At 35.9% G+C, this 19201-nt stretch overlaps 1 pseudogene across 1 annotated transcript; it reads right to left on the reverse strand.

Annotated features, from left to right (window-relative positions):
* Positions 1-14749: 14749 nt before the first annotated feature.
* LOC308643476 (large ribosomal subunit protein uL24-like) lies at positions 14750-15367 on the reverse strand (annotated as a pseudogene). The gene has a single exon. The product of its transcript is annotated as a large ribosomal subunit protein uL24-like (transcript).
* Between the last annotated feature and the right edge of the window lie 3834 nt (positions 15368-19201).

Genomic DNA, 19201 nt, shown 5'->3' on the forward strand with positions numbered 1-19201 from the left:
TTAGAGAAAAGTAAGTCATGCTTCTATTATACTTAATAAGCTGATAATTCAGAGAAAAGATAGAATTCAGTCAATCCAGTGTTTTCCTTTGTGATTATGTAGACCAGTAAACTTTCAGAAAAAAAGGAAATAAAATGAGAAACTGGCATAAGGCTACCAACTTTTCACTTAAATGATTACCATCATCTATTATTCTTACAAAAAAGTTCTTGAAAGACATTTTATGCCTTGTCTTTATTTTAAACAAGTTTATGCTATTGTTCCTATTTTGCTACATTTTGACAAACCATTGAATATTTATCATAAACCAATTAGCAATTGCTGGGGTGTATGCCCATGGGCAGAGGAAAATTCATCCAGTGCTCAAGTTTCTTAAGTGATGGGAAGTTTACTAAGGACAAATCACTAGATGATACCTTAAATGTAAAAATAAAGAGGTAAGTTTGCTTAAAATTGTAAAATTTACTACAGTACTTCTTATATAGCTAGCTAATTCTTTTTGAAAGAATGTATTTCATTGATATAATTTTTTATTTATATGCAAATATTATTATACCAAGTGCAAATTGTTCTGTTTATTAAAGTGGCTTAGGTAGGATCTCACAGATCATATTATGTTGTTTTAGTCAGCTTTTTCACTGCTGTGACTAAAGGACCTGATCAGAGCAATTTTAGTACAGGAAAAGTTTATTTGAGGGCTCATAGCTTCAGAAGTCTCAATCCATACACAGCTGTCTTTGTTCTTCAGGTCTCCAGGTGAGACAGAAAAACATAGTAGAAGAATGTCGCAGAGGGCAGCAGTCCATATAATGATCAGAAAGCAGAGAAAGACTTCACTCACCAGATACCAATATATACCTCAAAGTGACTGGTCCCAGTGCCCCACCTCTTCCAGCCACACCCCACCTGCCTTCAGTTATCAATTAATTCCATCAGGTGATTAATTCACTTATTAGGTTAAGGCTCTCTTAACCCAATCATTTCTTCTCTGTACCTTGTTGCATTGTCTCACACATGAGCTTTTGGGAGACATCTCACATCCAAATCAAAACATATGGTGGAATATAGAACTATGCTAGGGTTACCTTTTAAAAATCTGTAGATTTTTTCATAGTTGAGAGAGTCTCCTGCCATGAGAATATTTTGTATTCAATTATTCTGTTAGCAAGCATCAATCCTTATTATTCTATGTCTCCCGGGCTACCCCAAACTGACATAACTAATCATTGGTGTAGGAGGAGAGTCAGGTAGCAGGAAGAAGATGCCTAGAGGGCCCAGAATCAGAGAAAGATATGGTTATCATGGATTCCACGAAATAAAATAGGAGGTGGCATTTTATCCAAATGTGAGTTAAAAAGGAGTAGTTCTGAACTTGGCAACGGTATTAATAGAATTCATAATGAAGATACAAGCAATAAAGAGGTTGTGAGAATAGAGGCTTCTGGGAATGACTTTGAAAAGGACATTTAAATCCTTATTATAAGTTCAAAACTAAAAGAGAGATTCTGAGCTCTATTTTCTCCCTCTCCTCTTCTTCTTGCTGCTTTTACTCTTTAGCCCAGCTAAGGAAAATGTCTCCTGATATAAATTTGAGATTGGACAATTGAGATTTCAGAAACCATGATTATTCTGACTATTGTAATATGATAGGAAATTAAAATGAGGAATACAAAAATATTAAAATTTATTAACTCTGGCAAAAAGATTGCAAGCATTTTTATTGTTTTCTGTTGTCTTTTCTGTGTTTTTCCAGTGTCCTACAATAAGCATCAATCACAGATACAAAAAATAAAAACTATAAATGAGAAAAAGAAAAAACCCTACCAGCATGTACTATTGATGCAATTGAATATAAAAATATTGTAGTGAAATTAGAATAATTTTCTAAATTAGAATAATTTTCACTACAATATTTTTATATTCAATTTTCCACAAAATCTTCTTATTTGAAATACCAATGGAATAGGGTCTAAGGCTAGAACAGAAAGGTGCCTGGTTCATGCTATAAAATATTTACTTCATCAAAGGAAACCTATAGAGTTTTTATTTATAGAACATTCTAGTCATTTGAAAAAATTGCACGTAGTATACTAAATCCATGTGACATCACAAGTCTTGAAAAAGGCAATGTGAACCATGGTTGGGTTTGCTTTATTAAGTGGAAAGCATTTCAAGGAAAATGATGGGGAGCAAATCCAATACAATGAGCTTTTCAATGACTTCCTTGGAAAATACAACTCTAATAAAATAGAGTGTATCAGAGGCATGAGGAGCCATTGAGTTTGGGTTGAGTGGTGCGGAGGAAGACCTTCCCTCAGCTTTTCCAAAAAGCTCCTTCATTTTTTGCAGAGTTCCCTGAGTCTCCAGCACCTTGGTCAATGGATTATGTTTAGACCAACTCTCATTATAGCTATGTTGCTGCTGCTTCTATAGAACATTCTAGTCATTTGAAAATTATTCCAGAGACATTTACAACCAGCCTTAAAGATGGATTGAAATAAATGAAATAATATACAGCTGGTATCTTCTAGAGCCCTGTGGCTTTTTTTTCTTTAAAGCACTATATTGGATTTTAATATAAAAAATGTCTTTTCCAGTGAGTACCCTGAAAGACCCAGCACTATGGTTATGTTTAATCTAAGCCAGTATTAAGTGGAGGTGGAATTTGCTTCTGTACAGCAAGAAAATTGCTTTATCTGTAAATAGTATTCATTTCTGTCATTCTAAGGATTTGTGTGTGGTGGAAATTTAAAAGTTTAGAATTATTGCCTTCTCATCACATACAGTGTCAGAATTGGGAGAGTCCTTAGAGAACCTTGTTTGAATGTTTTTGTTTGTTTGTTTTTAACAAGGAACAACAAATACACACACACACACATACACACACACACACACAAGAGGGAGATGATGGAAAGAGAATTTGAAAGATCCCTGCTTGGTCACACAGATAGTCAATGTGCTAATTATAATACAACTATTTATATGGCTTAATTTTTTAAAAGACAATTTTCAAAGACTCATGTCCATCCCTCCCTTTTCTTTAGAGACCCCATGATTAGAATAAAACACTGGCTATCACAAGGTAGCCACAGACACATTGTGATTGCTAGCCATTAGGAAGTTCACGTGTTCTTTACTGTGGAAGTCTGGCCTACAGATCATCCAATTTCAACATTTGTCTCTTGTGATAAACCTGAGTGGTTATGTGCAAATACATGGCACAGCACTCACCAGGGGCTCACATTCCCCATGGGCTGTTACTACCTTAGCTTTCTTTTCTTCTCAAGCAAAATGGGATACAACACTGACATCCTCTGTGGAGAACACTGTGAATCTACTCAAAATTACTTTTTAATTAAATAATTTATATTTTTTTTATACTTAAAACTATTTCTGGCCTTGTAACTCTAAACCAATTGTTATCATGGGTGCTGATATTCTCATTGAGAAGTACTACTTTGTGAAATAACTTCATTTGATTTAATCCCTAGCACAATCTTGGATAGTAGAAACCAATTTTATCTCTGTTTTATAGAAGAGAAATCTGAGGCTTGAAGAAGTTAAACAACTTGTCCAAATATATGCAAATATCTTTTGCATAGTTTTTTAAACTTATTTCAATTGTGACTTTGGATTTCATTTTCTTTCTTTACTAAGTGTATTGGAGAATTCAATTTTGTCAGCCAAGAAGCTCTTTAGTCTGTTTGTCATATATATAGATGTTGATGAACCTTTATTTTCTTCATTTATTTATATTCAGTGCTGAGAATCAAACCCAGTGCCTTACACATACTAGGCAAGCACTCCACCACTGAGCCACAGCCCCAGGCCATATACCAGTATTTTTGTTTATTTAAAAAAGCAGGTGGCACCTCCATGTTCCTAAATGTGTTTGTTGGGTATAAATCTGCCTTCTCTAGTTTGAGCAGGTTTCCTTAAAGCTTTGCTGAATTATTTTGAACTCCTAAAAACTTTTGTACTGGAGCAATTGATTTTGTTGTTATCTGTTAACTGTGGGCTAAAACTCAAGAGACAGCAATAGTCATCCCAAGCAAAGAGGCTACTATTGTCAAGTATTTCTTCCTTCACTTGGAAAGATAGAAGTTGATCCTGTTTAATTTGAGGACTTTAGTTATACTACCCTGGGTAATTACAAATTATAATTTGGAATCATAATATCTATAAAAATTAGTAGAAGGCAGAAATCTTGGGGAACAGAGCTTTGGAGCTGCTTTCAAGTATCTAGCAACAGTATTCTTGTGCAGATGTTCACACAGTCAGAGCTGCCTGGCAAAAGAAAACTACATCAGTTTTATACCAAAAAACCTGTGAAGGATAATTTCCTTAGATTAACTATGTTAGTTTGTGAATATGGTGATGATTAACTTTGCTCATGGAAGACAGATCCCTGTTGTGAAATTAATAATTATAGTAGAGCACATATGTAGAATCAAGGATAAAAATCACCATGATAATCTAAATAGATACAGAAATAGACTTTGATAAAATTCAGTATCCTTTCATGATAAAAACCCTGAATAAATAAAATATAGAAGGATCATACCCCAACATAAAAAAGGAGACATATGACAAACCTAGAGCCAACATCATATAAATGTAAAAAAAAATGAAATCAGGAAAAAGACAAGGGTGTCCATTCTAATCACTCTTACTTAACATGTACTTGAAATTTTGTTCAGAGCAAGTGGTAAGAGAAAGAAAGAAAGAAAAGGGATACAAATAGGAAAGAGGATGTCATATAATTCCTGTTTACAAATGGTATGATTCTATACTTAGAAAATTGTAGCTTCTCTATATACCAATAATGAACTTGCTGAGAAAGAAATCAGAAAAGCAATCCCATTCACAATAGCATAAACTAGGAATAAACCTAACCAAGGAAGTAAGAGACCCCTGAAATTATAAAAATCTGAAGGAATTGAAGAAGACACAGGAGAGAGCTTCTATGTTTGTGGATTAAGAGCATTAATACTGCTAATATTAAAATAACAACAAAAGAAATCTATATATTTCATGCAATTCCTACCAAAATATTAATGACAATCTTCACAGAACCAGAAAAAATAATCCTAAAATTCATATGGAAGCACAAAGCAATCCTGATCAAAAAGAGCAAGGTGTTGCAATACTGGAGGTGTTGCAATTCTTGGTTTAAAAATATACTACAGAGCCATAGTAACAAAAACAGCATAACATTGACATAAAAACAAATACATACTCCAATGGACTAGAATAGAGGACCCAGAAATAAGCCCATACATATATAACCAACTGATTCTTGACAAAGGTGCAAGAACATACATTGGCAAAAAGACAGCCTCTTCAACAATTGGTGATGGGAAAACTGATATCCACATGTAGAAGATTAAAATTGTACCCCTGTTTCTCACTCCATACAAAAAATCAACTGAAAATGAATCAAAGATCTTAATGTAGGATCTGAATCTTTGAAACTGCTAGAGAAAAACACAGAAGAAGCAGGTCAAGTTATTGGCACAGGCAACAATTTCCTGAACAATGAAAGTAAGAATTAATAAGTGGGGTTACATCAAATTAAAAAGTTTTTGAACAAAAAGGAAACATTTAACAGAGTGAAGAGACAGCTATAGAATAGGAGAAAATATTTTTGTTAGTTATTCATTTGACAAAGGATTAATATCCCAAATATCTAAAGAACTCAAAAACTTAATAACAAAGGAACAAGTAATCCAGTCAAAATGGTCAAATGATCTGAACAGATATTTCTCAAAAGAAGTAATACAACAGAACAATGAATATATGAAAAAATGCTCAATATCTTTAGCCATCAGGGAAATGCATACAAACCACACTGAGATGCCGTCTCACCCCAGTCAGAATGGCTATTATAAAAAACACAAGAAAAATAACAAATGCTGGTGAGGATGTGGAGAAAAACAAACTCTGTCAGTTGAAATGAAAATTAGTGCAGCCACTATGGAAGGCAGTGTGGAGTTTCCTTAAAAAACTAAAAATAGAACTAACTACCTTATGATCCAGCTGCACTACTCCATGGTATTTATTGGAAGGAAATGAAGTCAGCAACATACTTTATATACAACCAGAGATATGAAAAATTGTGCTATCTAAGTGTAATAAGAATTGTAATGCATTCCACTGTCATTTATTTAAAAAAAAAAAGTAAAAGCCCTACCATGCTCAGGGCTCAGACTTTGGGAACCATCTTTCTGGGCTGTGCAACCACTTTAAAAAAAAATGAAGTCAGCATACAAAAGAGAACCCTGCATACTCACGTTTACTGTGGCACTATTCAAAATAGCCAAGACATGCAATCACTCTTTGTGCCTGTTGGCAGACGAATAGATAAGGAAAATATGGTATAATATATAATTGAGTATTATTCAATCATAAAGAAGCATAAAATCATGTCATTTACAGGAAAATGGATGGAAATAGAGGGCATCATGCTAAGTGAAATAAGACAGACACAGAAAGACAAATATTGCATGTTTTATGTCATACGTGGAAACATAAAAAAAAGAAAGAAGGAGAAGAAAAGAAAGAAAAGAAGAAAAAGACCTAAAAGTAGAAGAGGAATTATTAGAGAAGGAAATCTGGGAAGGGAGGAAAGAAGAAAGGGCAAGAAGAGGTAAAGGGAGGGAAATAATTTAAAGTATGAGATATGCATGTATGGAAATATCACAATGAAATGCTTCCTTTTGCATAATTAATATATGCTACTAATTACAACAATAATAATAAATCCCTATTGCACAGGGACAAGGACTCTTTCCCCCTTTTAACTGTGACGCCAATCAATTTTAATGTGAACTGTAATTCTTCGTTGTCCTATAATTTTCCTAAAAGCTTCCAGATTGGAAAAATGCTGCTCAAGTTGACGGCTTCTCTCTCTCTTTGTGTACTTGCACAGCAGGCAGATGTAGAAGTGACAGAAATGTGTCCTGTTTCATTACTTAATCTTTTTAATGGATATCGTGCTAAAAGATACTGTCTCTTTATTGTACAAAGCTGGAGAGAGGCCCTTCTTGCTGTCATGGTTACATGTCAGTGCTGGAATTTTAAATTGAGATGCATTATAGTTGGGAAGAGCTCTTCTACAAATCTCCGCTTAACACTATCCCTGTCATTGATAACTCTACCGAAGTCGAGGTCTATTTCAAAATGTCTAATCCAGTTTCCTTGAAGTGATTATGAAGTTGCTGGATGATCAAGAGAGGTATAAAATTCAGTCATTTGAGAATGAAATTGTCTTCATTTGTTCTTTTCAGTAAGTACCACATTTTTTTGTAATTCTTCAGGAAATATTAACTATTTCAGTAAATATTTCCTCAGAGGGCTCAATTAATTCTAAATCATTATTATTATGAACCCTGAGATTCATTATAAAACTGAAGCATTCACTGAAATGGCATCCTATGTACTGTTAACCAATTGAATCCCTCAGTTTTGGTAAAACAATATTTCTTAAAGTACTTGCTTTTGTTATTATCTACAATTCAATGAACTTTATCTATTGGGGTATTTAATAGATATGAAAATCCTAAACAATCAATTGGACCTAATGGATCCAAATATATTTCTGTTTAGGTAAAAATTTTTGAATAACTTATCTGAAAGCAGCATTATGACAAAATTATCTTGAAGTGTTTCTGAAGAGTTATATTAATTACATCACCTATGACAAAATTCAGCATCTGTCAATCCTCCTACTAAACAATAAGAATATTTTTTCTAACTTTGTGTCCCCCATTGTGTCCCCTTGAAAATGAACACATTAGTCCAAGGTTTGAAAGATGGAAGTGAATCAGAAGGATTTTAGAAATGTTTGGATTCAAATAAGGGTCTATATTTTTGTTTATATATTCACTGCAGTGATAATGCAGTATTTTATTTTTATTTTCAAAATAAAAATGGAATTTTAGAGAGGAGAAATCAATATAAGCCCAATTATAACTATTATTCCCTTGAGAATGGACTGTAGAGTTATCTTAGGGTTATGTATACTGCAACATTAAGAACTTATATTTTTGTTGGAGCTGCATAGAATACAGTTAAAAACAATATTGCTTTGGCAATCCAATAAACAAAACTTTTAAAACTTTTGAATGTGGATGAGTATGTTTCCTTCTCTAAAACTGGTAAACCTTCCAGATAATCATTTTTGCTTTTTAATTTTTAAAGACAATGCTGTGCTATGTTTTTTCTGCCACTTTAACATAGCTTATTTGTAGGAGAGCTATGTTCAGACAAACTGGGTAGTAATTATGTAATTCAGCAAGTTCTTCCATTGTGACTTACAGACTGCTGATGGACATGGGCCTATTTCCATGGGTTTTATGTTGCTGTTATTGTTGTTGTTTCAAATGTTTTTCTTCATTCATAGATGGACAAAATACCTTCACCCTATTCATTTATTTTCTTGTGATGCTGAAGATCAAACCCAGTGGTGCCTCACACATGCTAGGCAAACACTCCATCGCTAAGCTGCAACCCCTGTTTGTTTATACACATTTGAAATAGTGAGACATACCAGTCTTGGCTGCTTTGGGCAACTTCTCTCTGTTTGTTGTGGAGGGCAGGTAAAGTGAGGGAGGGAAGGAGACATTTTTTCATTAGGCTCATAAGCTTCAAATTAAGATAATTTTGCCTTCTTTCTTTAATAGATCTCTTGAAAGGATTATCAATGAGTTGGGTTTTATCTTCTGTGTTATTTTGTAAAACAAGTGTGTGTGTGTGTGTGTGTGTGAACCCCTCCCAAAACATTATCATAACTGATTTTTATGGTTAAGTTTCATCTATTTGCAATTTTCATTATTTTTTTTTCTACCCTGCATCTCTGAGATTCATCTGGGATCTTGTCCTTTTGCTAAAAGATCTTTCTTCAGTAGTTTCTTCAACACAGTTTAATACAATGATGTATTCTCTATTTTTTTCCTTATCGAGAAGATATTTTCACTTTATCTTAATTCTGAATGATATTTTTCCTGGCATAGAAATCAATTGTTTTCTTTCAGTTCACTTGAAGAGATTTTTATATTTTTATGTGATAAGAATTCGTCTTTTATTCCAATTATGCTGTGTTCATGTCTCTTCCTTTCTATCTTCTCCAGAATCTTGACCTAATAAATTTCACTACCTTATATGATGCCAACAATTTCTCCCCATTTTTTATAGGTGTCATCTGAGTAAGTTTTGGTTTGAACTATTTTGTTTTCCATTAGTAAAAGTGGAAGTCTCATTTCTTTTTTATTGTCATATGATCCTACAGTTTGCATCATCTAATATAGCAATTATTATATAAATATTATAATAAATATAATCATGATTTTTTCCTTTATTTTTTTACCCTGGTAACTTTCATTTCCCAGTGAAACTGGCCATATTATATATTTTTCCATATACATACCTGCTACCACCACCTATCCCACACTTAATATTCTCAATGTTCTGACTTACAACTGAAATGTAAATTGTATGTGTTTAGTTTAATATTATAAATTTCAGTCAATGAACATAGAAAGAATTAATTTTATTCTAACTTAAAATAAATTATTATGGTAGAGGTTAATTATATTTAAGAAAGTGATGTTCTTTGCCAGAATTACTAGAAATAACCTTCAGGTCCTTGTGTTGAGGCAAATATAGTATTTCACACAGATATCAGGTCACATATTTCTTTGAGCATCCCTAATTTAAAAAATATCCAAATTGCTTAAAAATGCTTCACTGGTTGAGTATCCCTAATTGAAAATCCAAAATGCTCCAAAATTTAAGACTTTTAATAAACATTTTGGATTTTCAATTAGTGACACTCAACCAGTAAAGTTTATGCAAATATTAATAAATAAATATTGCAAATCTGAAACATTCTGATCCCAAGTATTTTGGATAAGGGACATTTAGCCTGTATTTATTACTGTTTTTTTTGGGGGGGGTGTTGCTGTTCTCATATGTTGTAATCACCTTCCATCTTGCCCTTCCTCCATATTATATGTTCTGGAAACTTCACTTAATTGGTCATTCACACTGACCAATTCATCTGTCCTCCCTGTGTCTGTGCAGTGGGTCTGCTCCTCACCTCTGGCATAGCTGGAAAATTCACCCCAAAGACTTCTTAGCCATAGTTCACTGGACCTGGGGACATCTTTAGTCTTGTGAAACACATTGAATCAACCAAATACTCTCTCCAGAGAGTTGGGAACAGATTCTTATCAATTTTTTTTTTAAGTAGTGGGATTGAAAAATGACATGAAAGTTACTGGGGCAGCCATGTCTTCAGTAGACATAAAAAGTTAATCTGCAGAGAAGGAGTAAGAAAAATGAAATAGATACCATAAAATAAGCAAAGAAGTAAGGCCATGCCACTCCAAGATGGAGTCTCCTGCTCACTTTCTGAGTTTTTTCTATGACAGCTAGCTGCAAAAGCCATTGTGATATATTTTTTATCCTTTCATTAGATTTTCCCCCACCCCAAACTATTATGAAGGAGTTTTATTTCTTGCAATTCAAATAATTTTCACCAAAGCAAAACCATTTATCAAATTTGCATTTTGATCATTTGTCTTTTTTTTTACCTCTAATTGCATTAATAAGTAGATTTTTATTACCTCTGTTTTTGGTCCTTAAAGTAATTGAGTCAACAACTCATTGGGTTTAGATAATCCTTTCAAACATATAGTATTTTATGACCTTTTTTTCTATTGTAAACTTTCACATAGAGACCCCAAGTGAGAAAATATAAAATGCTTTTGAAAATTGTCAAGAAAAAAAGGCATCATAAATCTCTCCAATCTTGATTCAAGCTACCTTGCTTATGATTAGCCACAGATGGAACTAAGTCACAGAGTCCTTAATGTAATCATCTTCTTGAAAGAGCATTTTATAGAATGTCCTGCCAAGGGATTTTAGAGATCACTCTAATGCCCAGTTTTCCTATAACTTGTGAAGATATACTAAAACATTCACAATAATGGGGGATTTTAATTAATTTTAAATGCATATAGAATTAATCAGCAATACTTTTAAAAACATACTTCTTGGAAATAATTCATGCAACAACTTGAAAATTTGCTTAAAAGTGCCTGGAAGAAAAATCTGGGAATTTTGTGCTTTTAAGTAGAGATTTCAGAAAATGTTTCCTTTTTCCTTGTGTACTTGTAAAACTCATGGTAATAAATAAGCTTCAACAGGCAGGGGCAATTGAACTTTAGGGTTTTTAATAAGTAAAAATATACATGGCATAGCCTCTTCTTTAATTTGCAGAAAGATGAGTTAGCAAACAAGCAGTTTACCATCTGTTTAGAAAGACAAACCAGAAACTCATAAAATGAATAACAAAGGCAATAGTTACTATGCATTCAGAATCACAGGGTCATTGGTAAAATCTAAAGTACACCCCATGAACTAAGAACAAATGAAGTTCTAACCATATGGAGTGCTACAGGTGAGAATGGGAAGGGTTAGGGATAACCATTGTGACTTAGAGGCTTCTCATGGGCAAATGTCCTTGGGTAAGAGAAATAGGAATTAAATCAAATGTGTATCTGTCCAAAATACGATGTAAATAAATGACATTTAAAATCAAAAGCAGTCAAAAACACAAAATAAGAGACTCAGCTTTCATGAATGCATAAATTTTGGAAAATCCAGGATGGGAAAGAGTAGAAGAAATGATGCTTTAGATAATTTGAATATAAACCATAGCAAGTGCAGTGCCTCCTGAGACAGTCACTGTCGGGCACAGAATATGTTAGCCTCACAACAGACACGTCACCAACAGTTCTCTCCAGCAACCAGAATGAAGAGCTCCGTGTTAGGTTCAGGGAAGCACAGAAATACTCATTCAAGAAATGGTTGCTTTTTTGAAAGCAGCCTATGTTTGTATTTGTTTAAATTAGATCCTTCTCTTTCTTATACTTTCCACTAAGATTTAACCATAAATCTGATAGAGTTCAGCCACTTGGCCTTTTAGTACTTAACAAGGTGCCTGGAATGTAGTGGTTACTCATTAAGTGTTTTAAGTGTTTGTCAAATGAATCCTTCAATCTGATGGTTGATTAATTTTAATTGTCAGCTCGATTGGATTAAAGGATGTTCACATAGCTGATAAAACATTACTTATTCTTAGTCCTTCAGTAAGCCCTGAGCCCAGAGTCTCCCTGTTCTGCTGAAAGGGAAACCCAGCTGGCTCTGCTTTGGGTGAGAGCGATTGGACTGCCTCAGGTATGTGTGAGGGTGTTTCCAGAGGAGGTTGGCCTATGAGTGGGCGGACAGTGTGAGTGGGTATCCGCCCCCAAAATGGGCAGACACAATCCTATTGGCTTGTGGCCCAAATATAGCAAAAAGAAGAAAAAGGATGCGTGAATTTTCTCTCTTCTGGCAGAGTAGCCTTTCTCCTCCTGCCTTTGGATGTCAGAGTTTTAGGTTTTCCAGTTGTTGGGATTAACACCAGCACAATCCCACCCGCCCCAACCCCAGCCCCTCACCTTCCCAGCTCTTGAGCTTCCAGACTTCACATGAGAATTTTACCATCAGCTTCTCCAGTTCTGAGTCCTTTGGATTTGGACTGAGTCACACTGACCAATTTCCTGGTCCTGCAGCTTGCAGATGGCCAGCTTTGGGATTTCTATCTTGGGACTTCTCAGCCTCTGTAATCAAGTGAGTCAATTCCCCTAATAAATTCTTTTTGTATATCTCTGCATATATCCTCTGGTTCTGTCTCTGGAGAACTCTGACTAAGACAATGTGGTTTAAAGTTGGGGAACCTGAAAACTTGAAACTCACCTAAATTATTCAGAGAATTGTCAGAAATAGCCCTCAGGCTCTTGTGCTGAGCTGAGTATAGCATTTCACACTGTTGGCTTATTTCACATAATAGACCTCTAGCAACCAAAATGCTGGCAATAGCATCTGTCGTCTCACTTCTGTGGAAGGTGGAAAGACACCCCAAACCCACCTTTGATCCATAATTTGTCTTGGGCCACCTTCAGATGCTGGCTGCTGCAGATGGGGGCATCACATTTGCTGATGTCCTACCATTATTTTTTTAACTGTCACATTACAATATGTAGAGGTACTCTAGTAAATTTTGAAGCAAATAAAATTCAAGCAGCTATATTGGAATAGAAATAAACATGGACATAGTCCTATCTTCCTTCTGTTCCCAAAGTTTCTACCACAAATTTGATTCTTTTTATAGTATTTTAACCCCATGCCTGGAAAATCACTAAATGGTCACTCTTCTTGCCTCTGTATGGAAAATTTAATGAGAAAACTCAATAATATTTAAATATGGATGTAATTAAGTGTACAAGTCAGCACTCGATATAGGGAACATCCACATCATGCTAATCTGTCTGTAAAATGAAAATGATGTAAAAGGACTTCAAAAAGGTCATCCATATTCTCTGCTTTACAGAGAACATGAACTTTGCTAATGGTGCCTGGTTATCTTCTGTTTAATTTCCCCTAAAATTTTTTGCTTGTAGTCGTGCTAAATTGAATCTGGTTTATGATTTTCTGTGGCATCTGCTACTAGGGTTGGCTTTTAGACATTTGTAAGGAATCAGGGAAAATTGTACAATTTGGGGGTAATCCAAAATTTAGCATTGTGTAGGTCAGCTTTTCACCACTGTGACCAGAATATCTGACAAGAACAATTTAGAAGAGAAAAAGTTTACTTTTGTCCATGGTCTGCCAACTCTGGGCCCAAGGTGAGGCAGAAATCATGGCTGAAGGATGTGGTAGAGGAAAGCTTCTCATCTCATGGAGACCAGGAAGCAGAAAAGGCTTGAATGCAAGGATCCAGGGTTAATATAATCAATCCCTCAGGGCACACCTCAGGTGACCTCCTCCTCCAGTCATACTTTACCTGCCTAAAGTTACCATGCCTTAATTCATCAAATGGATTAATTCACTGATTAGACTATTGAGCTCATGATCTAATCTTTTGCCCCTGAACATTCCTGTATTGTTTCCCATATGAGCTTTTGGGGAACCCCTCAATATCCAAACAACAATAAGCATGGAACATTGATTTCTGCTAGTGTGTTTCAAAGGAGGACATGTGCTTTGAAGTGAATCAAATAATTCCTTATATAATAATTAGGTCTTTTTGTCCCATTTTATTATTTATTTCCAACTTTATCTTATTACCATAAAAGAACGTGACCTATAATTGTCTAGTCATGGGCTTTTGAGTGGCCAATTACATAATGTATACATTTTGACTAAAAAATGTAATTTCTCTATTTGTATTATATATGGTTTTACATGCATACCCCAAACATATATACATGTATACATATAATCTAGCTTATTGAATGGATTATTAAATATCTTTGAGATAATAACCCATGTTCTGCCACCTACATTAAATCAATTCAATACAAATGTTTGTAATCATATTATTTTTTTATATCTAGGATGACTTCATTTTTGTAGGCTTATGTTCTGTGTTTACTACATACAGGTTTGTGGCTAACAGATGGTTACCAGCCTGAATTGGGATCAGGTTCATGTTTCATGGAGTTGCAGAATAAATACCGAAAACACCAAGGCAAGCAGGCGAGCAGGAATTCTAATAAAAAGGAAAGTAAGAGAAAGACTTAAAACTCCAGGTGCAGTGCACCTGGGAGGGGACAGAGTTCCATTTAAATGTTATGGTATTTCTTCTTCTTTTTTTTCATTTTAGCAGTTTTTAATGCAAGTTGTAAATATGGTTATTACTTTATACCTGCATCTTCTCAATTGTTTCTTCTTTATATTTGCCCTTTTCCTTTCTTACTTGGTGAGACTTGGCCTTTCTTTCCAGGATCTTTTTGTGGTCTTTGCTGGGGCGAATGCCCACATGGACAGTTGTGCCATTACCCTTTTCCCGCTGCACTGGTTTGATATAGACATATCTTTCTGCAAACCTGGACCACTTTGCCAATCTGATGACCTTTACAGTGTCCTTGCACAACCTGAATTTCATTATCGTTTCAAATGGGCATAGATTGAACTTTGTACTTCTGTCTCAGCTCTTTGGAAAGGGGGGAGGACATAATCTTCCTGAGAATGTGTGAGGTGCATTGAAATGCCTTTTGCAGTTCTTGTTTCCGTCAGAAGTCACAAAAGAATTGGACTTGATTTTGGTTACTGTGGCTTCAGCAATGGCCCCAAAAGGGAAAAATGGCATTCCTTCTTTTAAAGGGTCATAAGGAGAAGTTGATAAGCTCCTTTTGGTTGGTTTTTGATATTTCAATTGTCCCTCTGTGGGTGAGGGCTGGATATGGATTATGCTGTCACTTTCTGTGAGATAGAAATTTTTGCCTTTTTTTGAGAAACAGGGACTGTCTTGTAACATGTCAGAGCATGTTAAAGTGGCTGTCCTTGTGCTTGCCCTCTTGTCAACCTTAACTGTCCCTTCCCTACTCTCCACTATGAATCCCTTTCTATCTCAATATCATCATCATAAATTATGACTTATCATTTAAAATGTAATATGTTTTGACTATTTATATTGGTCCAGATTTGTATGTGTTAGTAATTGTAGGTACCCTCCACAAGGTAGATACAAGTTACAGCACTTTGCCTGAGAAGGTCCCTCCAATCTAAAGCTGATGAATGTCTTAAGAAGACTCAGGTGAGCCCTCTATTCATTCAGGCAACAGAACTCTCTGTTGAGGGGTGAATGCAGGACTGAATGGAACTTGGGCCTAAAGAGATTAATCTTAAGGTAGAAGGCTGGTGGTCTCATGGGTGTCTTATGTTACCTTCACGCAGTGGTAAAGGTGTATTCATGCAATATTATAAGCCATTTCATACCCTAACAGTTCATTAAATCAGTGGAATACTAATTCTAACCTTGATGCTGATTAATGAACTCAGTAATGAGGATCCAGATAGCAGTCCTTCAAGCACTGTTGGTATTGAGTTAGGAATGCTGACTTTTGATGTAGATAATTCAAAAGCTTGTTCACCATTTCTGGAGTGTGGATTTGTCATTAGCATCCTTGAAAAGTTAATTAACAGTTCATACTTACATAATGTCCATATTCACAAATATATAATGCATCTGTGCTAACATGGTTTTAAGAAATTATATCCAATATATCAAGAGAAGGAGAGGCTTCTAGCATGCTAGATTTAGAGACGATCCAGATAAATATGTCATTTCAGCATTTACCTCACCACGCTCTTTCCATGAGCTTAACTACTTGCAGAACCATCTGAATGTCACACTCATATCCAATGCAGGCTGCCTGTTCTCTACCCAACAGAGGCTAAAGATTATCCTTCTACATTGGTCATTTTCTTTTCTTACCAAGGAAGACTGAAAAATGACTTCCCTTGTGTCACTGAAAATATCATGGGTTTTGTGTCTCAAGATCATCAGTGAAGCTTAAAGGAAGATGGTCTTAAAACCAGGAGCCCTATCCAAAGTCTGAACTGGAAGGATATAAGCTCCTTATTTTTCACCTGTGAGAAAGTCTTTGGAGGCCCTTGACTAAAATGGACCAACTCACTCCACATTCACTGCCAGATGTCATCTGGACACATACCTCCCAGAGTCAGTGCCAAATTACTCCAACCTCTTGCCAAATATTTCAAAACCTCTATAGTACTGTTTTGTCTCTGAACAGCCGTCTACCAAGCAACTTTAAAATGTAGCCACTTATATCATTTTTGAAATGTTTACTGAAAAAAAAAATGTGAGCAAAGAGGTGAAATGTAAGTGGGTACAGAAGCAGACTCATGTCCTAGAAAGCACCCACTCCCCCACGGTTCTTTCTGCATGAGAATGTTTTTTTTTCCTGCAAACAATAGGATCCATAAGCTTATGAAGCCATTTCTAATTTAAAGGCTTTTTATGGGAGCAAGGCCATTGCTGACTTCAGAAAGTACTTCATGAAATGAAAACATGGAACAAACTCACAATAGTTTAGCTCATTTGCCTGATTTTCCAAGTAGGATTACAATAGAAGCCTGGGTCATGAATACCTCAGAATATCATATAAAAACAATCTGTACTTGTAACTCAAGCAGTTTTTGTTGGCTAAGCCAAGAAAATCCTGGGTTCTTTTAAAATAAATTGCTTAATGTATCCCTACATTTCATTTCAATTTTTATTATAAATGCAATGAAACACCACAGCATGTTGGATAATAGTGATCTACTTGCTATGGCCAACACAGCAGCTTTAAAAAATTATTATGTACTTACTTTGTGGTTATAAAGGAATTGCTACTTTAAGTAGAAAATTTGGGGAATACAGACAATCACAAAGAAGAATATAAAAATTATCACAGGGGATTCCAACATGGCGGCGGGCGCAGAGAGATCAAGTCTCTGACCTCTTCAGCTGTGCAGGCATAGGGAGTCGTAAACAACCTAAATCTGTTTGCTCAGGATCACTAGGCAATGCTGAGCTGACGTGGATCTGGGGTGAACAGTCTGGGCCTCTCAGAACACACTCTGAGCCCGGATCGGCTGAATTCAAGCTCCCGTCCACCTGCTTCCCGCAGACAAACAGCTGTGACTCAGCACTAATCCATTCGGCTGAAACAACTGGTCGGCCCTTCTCATCCTACGGAGGTAAATGCCTACCGAGCCTTCATAGGTAGTGGCCACAGGTTTGAAACGGGGCTTGGGAGAGACAGTAAGGACACACCCATTGCATTGGTCGTCCGGCAAAGGGAAACGAACTGTTGCCATTTGCAAGAGATACCACCATGGCAGAGAACTGACGTCATCAGACTACGGCGGAGGAGATAACTTCACTGAAACCTGCGGCTACAGGTCTGTAATTCCCTAGCCTTCCCTCTCCACACATCGGGGAAACCTTAAGGGTCCCTCCCAGCTCTCCCGTAAGGGCCCCTCCCAGCTCTCCTGTGAGCACGATAGCCAGACCCAGGGAATCAGAGGTGGCGCGGGACCCACGGCGCGGAACTACCGCTCCCACCAGTGCTGACAGCTGAGGTCTCTAGCACCAGCTACCAGGGGTGAGGCTACCGGAGGGCAAGTAAAATTCGCTGAGGATTCTCAGCCCCAAGCTCTACAAACTTAGGGTCTGAGGGAATGGCAAACAGGGAGAGTGTGTCCAGTCGTTCATGAAAACAGGGCTCCCGGGAGCAGCAGACCTGGCGTGTAGCCAGTATTGTGGTGAGCGGCACCCGTGAGAGGGGCCTGGCTAGAGGAAAAGTGGGAAGTGAGTAGACACAAGAGGAGGCCCTAGGCACTCAGGATTGGAGACTCGCCCAGTCTGGGAGGAGCTGCTACACAGTGATTGGTTCCTGCGTATTGACAGGAGAAACTTGGCCTGGTGGGCACAGCGCCACCTACTGGAAGAGAAGTTAATCAAACTGTAAGACTGCATTTATTAGTTTTTTTTTCTTTTTTTCTTTTCTCTTTTTTTTTGATTTGGGTTTTTCTTTCATTTTCATTTTTCTTTCTTGTTGTTTTTTAAATTTTTTTTTTACAATTTTTTTAAAATTTTTTTCTTCTAATTTTAATTTTAATTTTTTTTATTATTATCTTTTTAATTTTTTTTCTTTTTTTATTTCCTATTTTTTTCTTCTTTTGTCTTTTCATTTCTTTTCAATTATCTTATCCCCCCTTCCTTGAATTCTACCTGCTTACTCTCATTCTCTTTAGTGACTTCTTCCATTCCCTTCTAATACCTTTCCTCCCAAGCATCTAATAAATTTATAGGAGTAAACAGTAACTCATCAGTCAAACAGAATAAGAAGTAACATGAGCAGCTTCAAAAAGCAAGGAAGAAAAGGAGTACAAACAATGCAGGACAGCCTAAATATTCAGGAGGACCTAGAGTCATCAGAAAAATGGTCATATAAAGAACTCAAGGAACACCTTAGACAGATGGAATGGAACCTTAAAGAGGATACAAGACAGCAAATTCAAGCAGCGAAAGAACACATTGAGAATGAATTACATAAACAGATAAAAGAAGAAGTTAAGCATCTTTATTAAGAGATAGAGATTATAAAAAATAATCAAACAATAATTCTAGAAATGAAGGAAACGATAAACCAAATTAAAAACTCAATTGAGAGTATCACTAACAGAGTGGAGCAAGTAGAAGCCAGAACGTCAGATAATGAAGACAAAATATATCATCTTGAAAAGAGTCTAGCCAACTCAGAAAGGCTGGTAAAAAATCACGAGAAAAACATCCAAG

The sequence above is a fragment of the Spermophilus citellus genome (assembly GCF_964194105.1).
Source record: "Spermophilus citellus genome assembly, chromosome: 3".
In the NCBI taxonomy this organism is placed as follows: Eukaryota; Metazoa; Chordata; class Mammalia; order Rodentia; family Sciuridae; genus Spermophilus; species Spermophilus citellus.